The sequence below is a fragment of the Pan troglodytes genome, chromosome 8, assembly GCF_028858775.2.
Source record: "Pan troglodytes isolate AG18354 chromosome 8, NHGRI_mPanTro3-v2.0_pri, whole genome shotgun sequence".
Taxonomy (NCBI): Eukaryota; Metazoa; Chordata; class Mammalia; order Primates; family Hominidae; genus Pan; species Pan troglodytes.
In genome coordinates this window covers 46,422,989-46,430,486 of record NC_072406.2, presented here as the reverse complement: position 1 = coordinate 46,430,486, position 7,498 = coordinate 46,422,989, and the positions used below count along the sequence as shown (strand labels likewise).

The following is a 7,498-nucleotide window of genomic DNA, read 5'->3' as shown; positions in this document are numbered from 1 at the left end:
CTCTCCAAGTCTAACATTTGGTAGGATCACCCCCACAGACTCCACAGTCCCGTTCCTCTGCCATAGGACAGAGAAACTAGTAATAGCCTGGTCCCAAGAGTGTCCAGCAAGGTCCTGCAAGGATATTCCAAAGTCTAATGGCCTTTTTGGAGAGATCCTCTGGTCTTTGTTGATTATTCGGAGTTAAGAGTTCGTGGCTCTTAGTAATAGTGGTGGTAATAGTCACTGAAGATTCTCTTGTTCCTGTAGTTTTTGATAATTTAATTGGCATCATTGGTGCAGCATCTCAAGGAAGGTACCCACGCTTCAAGGCAAGAGGCATTTTCAAGGATAGTGGCCTTGGGCTGTCCCATCTTTTAGGTAAGTTAGGGAAATTCAATATCCCAGTAAAAGGCAGCTGAAATAGGAAAGCAATGTTCCATGCCAGCTGAGGTCCCTTAATGGACAGTGAAAAAATGAGGAAGGCAGGAGAAGGGATGATAATAAGTATCAAACTTAAATAAACTGGAATATTAGAGCACAATTTCATTCTGCTCTTCATTTTTCACTGAACCAGGTCACCCCTTCCTAATTATGACGGAAAACTATTCAACCATGGAATTACCACAGCATTTAAAGACTGTTGTGTTTAGGGGCTGCCATTGTCCTGTAAAAATCTGCATGTGGAATTGAGCTCTAAGCCAAGGATATTTGACCTCTACTGTACCAAGGGCTCCATTTGCAATCTCCCAGAAGCCCAGTGGTGGTACCTGATTTGCATGGCTATTTACATAAATCTACATATGCATAGTTTGCAAGTTTGGATCATGAGTTGATTATGTCTTGTTTGCTCTAAAAGTTTAGAATTAAAAGTAAGGGTGAAGGTCATACCTATTCAAAGGAGAAAACATTTGTTGTCCAAGGAATTTAAGAGTCTCTTCCTGAATATGTCTTTTACATATGAGGATACAGTAGCTTCTCGTCCTTTTAGATAACTAAGGTCAAGTGTAGTACATATGAGGATGTAACTAAAACTCAAGTTCTTTGGGAACTGAAAAGCCCTTTGACACTAACTGTGGTCAGTATTTTGACTTCTGCTTCTGCAAGGCCATAATGTCTTGTCTTACAGGAATGAGAATCTATCAATTGAAGGTTGAATATTCTTTTAAAAATATTATTATTATAGACTGAACACTTGCCTACAAAGTAAGAACTTACAACCTACCACACGTAGATCACCTGCCACACATTAAATAATTAGAGAAAAATAGAAGAGAAACTTTAGGTTTCCTGGCCCTCCCTATCATTTGGGAATTCGAGGCTGGATTCCATTCTAACTAAAGTCACCCCTGAGGATTCACTCTTATGTCTCAACTCCACCCCACCCCTGACATCAGGTGGCCAGTTTTTAGTTTTTTCTAATATGAGAGATTTACATGGGATTTTTTCTTTAATACAAGAGTCTTCCCTTGCCTTTGTGTCATTTTCTGGAAGAGATAGGACATAGTAATTTTAAGAATACAAGGTTTGAAATCACACAAATGTAGGCTTGAATTCTAACTCTACTACTTGCACCCTGTGTAATTTTGATTGTAAATTTCCTTAAATTCCTGTGTCTTGGCTTTCTGCTCTGTAAAACGGCTTAAAGGTACCTACCTCAAACAGTAGTTAGGAGGATTAAAGGAGATAATGTGTATAGTGCTGATTCATAAAGAGAACTCAGTCAGGGATGAGTGTTATCACTATTACGTTTATGCTTGATACTTTGTCTTTTAGTCAATCCAATAGTTTTGCAAAATTAGTCAGTTTTATTCTAATCCAAAGAATGTCACCTCCCACTGCTCACTATATAGATTAGAAACTACTACCTCGCCAATAATGGTAACAATTTTTTTGGCCTCTGAATAGTAATCTTATTTTTTATGTTAAAAAATCATTTTTAAAGGACTTAGACTACATTTCCATAGAGCAGAACTCTGGAAATTTCTATGACATGATCCCACTTCTCCTGCATGAACACCTCTCCTTCTCTGACATTTCTCCATGACTGAATATGGAACTCTTTCCCACTGTCTCTCACAGGGTTCAGAGCTGGGATCCTTCTTCATCCTTTAGTATGAGGGCACTCTCATGGTGTTTTCTTCATCCTGTAGAATTGGTAGAGTTATTGGACCTATTATTGTGTACTGACCCTAAACTCCCCAAAACAAGTTTTTCACATCAATTTTTTGGCTTAACTAACCAGGAACTGTCAAAATGAAGTTTTAATGTATTTCTCACTGTCCGAAATGGTCTTCTATGTAAATGGAAGAACCAGAAGCATGCCATGAGATTCCAGAATTCCTAAGGAAGAGTGTTCAGATTATAGCCTTTCTAGACTCTGATTTATATTGTAAGATAGACTTTAGGTACAGTAGATCCTTGAGATTTGCCAGAGATACAAACTAAGAAACTTGAAAATTCCAAAGTTTATGTTCAGATGTTACTGCATGCACAAAGATGCGTAGAGAACAACAAATCCTCATTAAACTGTAGATGTTCAACAGTGGCCTAGTTTCTCTCACCAGGAAGTGATTTCCTCCTGCATGTCATGGGATCTAATTCATGCCCAACAAAAGTAAAAATAATTGAAATCTCTTGCAAACAGTTGAAAGTATGGATGTTAGATCTATAAATTCCAAAATTCTGCTTTATTGAAGGGGTTTTTCAAAGGTGAAAATTATTTAATTTCAATATGGTGGGACTTAGGTTATGCCTTGAAATAGGTTAGGGCATGAAACCAAAAAAAAAAAAAAAAAGGGCAGTGTGCATGGTACAATACAGCGAAGATAGAGGAAAGAAAAGAGTGGGATAGAGAATGGTGCTGAAATGGACCTCAGGAATAGAGTTTACTTTCTGAAGCTCTCATTTGGCATAAACCATTCTAGTGTTCAACAATTATTTTATTCTCCAGATTTCATATAGATAACTAGCCAGAAATTCAAATAATAAAGTTTAAATTCATCTTCTAGTGTTCCTAGCAGAGCCAGATCAGCATACTTGTACTAGGTGTGGAGTAGACATTCAATTATATGACAATGGTAGCAATCAGTCATCAACCTCTGTGTAAATGTTACGTGTGTAGATTGTTATGAAATTATTTTTCAGCCTCTGTCCTTCAGAATTAAGCATTTCAGTGCCTTTTAATCTTTTTTCCTGGGTTTCATTTTCTACTTGTTAACTTACTTGATTCCTTACTGAAACTACATGGACAGTACTTGCTCAGATGGCCAGAAGTAATACGACAAAAATATACTGTTTCTCAACCTACGTATCCACAAGCAGATGAATGGATAAAGAAAATGTGGTACTTCTACACAATGGTGTACCATTCAGCTATAAAACCAATGAGATCCTATCATGTGCAGCAATATGGATGGACCTGGATGTCATTATGCTAAGTGAAATAAGCCAGGCACAGAAAGACAAACATTGCATGTTCTCACTTATTTGTAGAATCTAAAAATCAAAACAACTGAACTCACGGAGACAGAGAATGGAAGGATGGTTAGCAGGGCCAGGGAAGGGTAGTGGGAGAGTGAAGGGGAAGTGGGGTGGGTTAGAAGTGGGGTGGGTTAGGGGTGGGGTGGGTTTAAATGTACAATTTAAATGTATAATTTAATTGTACATTTAAAAATAACTAAGAGTATAATTGGATTGTTTGTAACACAAAAAATAAATGCTTGAGGGAATGGATATCCCATTTTACATGATGTGATTATTACACATTGCATGCCTGTGTCAAAACATCTCATGTACCCTGTAAGTATGTATACCTACTAAGTACCCACAAAAATTAAAATTAAAAAATATATATATACACATATACTGCTTCTGAGGGATGAATGATTGGTTTGTGTATGAATGTGCATGTGTGTGAGCATGTGTGCATGTGAGTGTGTACATGTAGATGTGTGCATGAGCAAATGTGCATGTGTAAAAAGTGTATGTGTGACATGTTGCTTGAAAACTTTTTTATTTTCTTGACAAATACAGGGTTTTTTTTCCTTCTGTTCCACTTTCCTTCCCAGAAAAACTCATTCCTCTGTTAAGTGGAACAAGATGGCAAAAGACAAGGATGCAGTGACTGGTTATGGACATTGGTTAGATGTTCAGGCCCTAGCAGCTTGAATGGTGGATGTGGGGTTGGATGGGGCAGTCTAGGCCAGAGCTGGTCATCCAGGAATGAAGAGTGATTCTTCTCACCTCTCTGTGCTTCATTTTCCTATCCATTAAGTTGAGATGAAAATTCCTTCTGTCATCCCACAATTATGATATCTGGTGAAATAAAATGGTAGACTCTATTTGTAAGGAAGAGAATCATGTAATTCGTTGTCTGCTGTATATCCTCAATTTCCTTGAATGGTCCCAAATTAAACAATATTGTTCCTTTGTCTACAGAGAACTACGAACATTTCCTGGAAATTCCAATATTTCCATGTGCAAGTGACATTTCCTGTACTGCCTCACATGCACAGAAATGCCACAAAGATCCTTTCTTTGGCCATACTCTCTAGATTTTGGGTGCTGAAAATATGATATATTGACATACAGTTCAATGGAATATTTTTTTGTGTGTGTGTATTTCATATGCTTAACTATCCATATCTTTACTGGAAGCGTTAAGGATTTCTTGGTGTGTCTAAATCGCCACATCATGGTCTTTCTTCTCAGCTGTATTTATCTTTCATTGCTTCAACAAGACTCTCCCACTCGCCTTACCCCTTATTATGTGTCTTTATCTCATGTGATTTGCCTCTTTTTTTTTTTATTTCAAAAGCTTGCATAAAATCCTTGTAGTCTAACTAGGCTTAAAAAGAAGATAAAAAAGTAAATTTCATAGCTAACTATGTGAGACCTAATTTGCAGAATGCTTTTGTTCAGGATTCTTATTTCTGAGATTGAAGCATTGCAACTCCAGGACAGAAACCATGAGGGAATCTCCACATCAATGAGATGCAGAGGAGGAGGTTTCCAGTGACGTGACTTGTTGACATAGTGTTATTTTCACTATCATTTCTTGCTTGCCTAAACTGCTGAAAAGGCCTCCTAACCAGCTCCCAGTTTCCTCTCTTTCTTCATTTAAAAAAACACAATTATCTTTATTTTTATTTTTTTTAGACAGGGTCTCACTCTGTCACCCAGGCTGGAGTACAGTGGCATGATCACTGCTCACTGCACCCTTGACCTCCTGTGCTCAAGTGATCTTCCTGCCTCAGCTTCCTGGGTAGCTGGGACTACAGGCACGTACCATCATGCTTGGCTAATTTTTGTAATTTTTGTAGAGACAATGTCTCACTACGTTGCCCAGGCTGGTCTCAAACTCCTGGGCTCAAGCAATTCACCTGCCTTGGCCTCCCAAAGTGCTGGGATTACAGGCATAAGCCACCATGCCCAACCCCCAACAATCTTTTAAAATATAAATCAGTTTACATCACGCCCTGTTCAAGTCCTCAATGCCTTGCCATTGCACTTAAAATAAAATTAAAACTTCATCTTGGCTTAAAAAGACCTACTCAATTTGGACCGTGCCCTTGCTCTGTGCATGTCTCTGCAAGTCACCTTCTACCTGGCTCTGTGTGCAGTGTCCCTGCTCACCGCTTGGACTTTTTATACAGTTATATAATTTATTAATGTAATTTCCATGAGTGAGTCTATTCTGTGTATATGCACTTTTTAATCACTGAGTGTTCAGTGGAAAAACTATTTGTCACCAAAAGATGTGTACTTGGCCAGGCGCGGTGGCTCACGCCTGTAATCCCAGCACTATGGGAGGCCGAGGCTGGCAGATCATGAGGTCAGGAGATCGAGACCATCCTGGCTGACACGATGAAACCCTGTCTCTACTAAAAATACAAAAAAATTAGCCAAGTGTGGTAGCGGGCGCCTGTAATCCCAGCCACTTCGGAGGCTGAGGCAGGAGAATCGCTTGAACCCAAGAGGTGGAGTTGCAGTGAGCAGAGATCATGCCACTGCACTCCAGCCTGGGCAACAGCGCAAGACTCTGTCTCACAAAAAAAAAAGATGTGTACATTGCATCCTGAAATGCACACTCTCTCAGGTGGGTTTCTCCTTAATGGAAGTACTCCATTTTGCCCAATTTTATGACCACGTATTACCATGTGGCTGTGGAGGGTCTTCAGGTCTCATGCCATTATAGGGTTTGCATCTCTCATGTTCCTCTTCTTATCCTTCAGGCTGTGTCCAGAATTGGTGGGTTCTTGGTCTCACTGACTTCAAGAATGAAGCCGCGGACCCTCACGGTGAGTGTTACAGCTCTTAAGGTGGCGCGTCTGGAGTCTGTCCCGTCTGATGTTCAGATGTGTTCGGAGTTTCTTCTTTCTGGTGGATTCGTGGTCTCACTAGCTCAGGAGTGAAGCCGCAGACCTTCGCGGTGAGTGTTACAGCTCTTAAGGCAGCGTGTCTGGAGTTGTTCGTTCCTCCCGGTGGGCTCGTGGTCTCGCTCGGCTCAGGAGTGAAGCTGCAGATCTTTGCGGTGAGTGTTACAACTCATAAAAGCAACGTGGACCCAAAGAGTGAGTAGTAGCAAGATTTATTGCAAAGAGCAAAAGAACAAAGCTTCCACACTGTGGAAGCGGACCCGAGTGGGTTGCCAATGCTGGCTCCCGCAGCCTGCTTTTATTCTCTTATCTGGCCCCACCCACATCCCACTGATTGGTAGAGCCCAGTGGCCTGTTTTGTCAGGGCACTGATTGGTGCGTTTACAATCCCTGAGCTAGACACAAAGGTTCTCCATGTCCCTGTCAGATTAGTTAGATACAGAGTTTCCACACACAGGTTCTCCAAGGCCCCACCAGAGCAGCTAGATACAGAGTGTCGATTGGTGCATTCACAAACCTTGAGCTAAACACAGGGTGCTTATTGGTGTGTTTACAAACCTTCAGCTAGGTACAGAGCGCCGATTGGTGTATTTACAATCCTTGAGCTAGACATAAAGGTTCTCCACGTCCTCACCAGAGCAGCTAGATACAGAGTGTCGATTGGTGCACTCACAAACCTTGAGCTAAACACAGGGTGCTGATTGGTGTATTTACAATCCCTGAGCTAGATATAAAGGTTCTCCACGTCCCCATCAGATTAGTTAGATACAGTTTCCACACACAGGTTCTCCAAGGCCCCACCAGAGCAGCTAGATACAGAGCGTCAATTGGTGCACTCACAAACCTTGAGCTAAACACAGGGTGCTGATTGGTGTATTTACAATCCCTGAGCTAGATATAAAGACTCTCCACGTCCCCACCAGACTCAGGAGCCCAGCTGGCTTCACCTAGTGGATCCCACACCAGGGCTGCAGGTGGAGCTGCCTGCCAGTCCCGCGCCGTGCGCTGGCATTCCTCAGCCCTTGGGTGGTCGATGGGACTGGGCGCCGTGGAGCAGGGGGTGGTGCTCGTCGGGGAGGCTCGGGCCGCACAGGAGCCCACAGAGTGGGTGGGAGGCTCAGGCATGGCGGGCTGCAGGT

General features: G+C 41.5%; 1 long non-coding RNA gene across 1 annotated transcript; it reads right to left on the bottom strand.

Moving 5' to 3' along the window:
• Positions 1 to 2,650: 2,650 nt before the first annotated feature.
• LOC129136275 (uncharacterized) lies at positions 2,651 to 6,630 on the bottom strand. The gene is made up of 2 exons (XR_008537769.2): positions 6,138 to 6,630; positions 2,651 to 4,296 (listed from the first exon to the last, which is right to left on the bottom strand). It is a non-coding gene; the product is annotated as an uncharacterized LOC129136275 (long non-coding RNA).
• Positions 6,631 to 7,498: the final 868 nt, after the last annotated feature.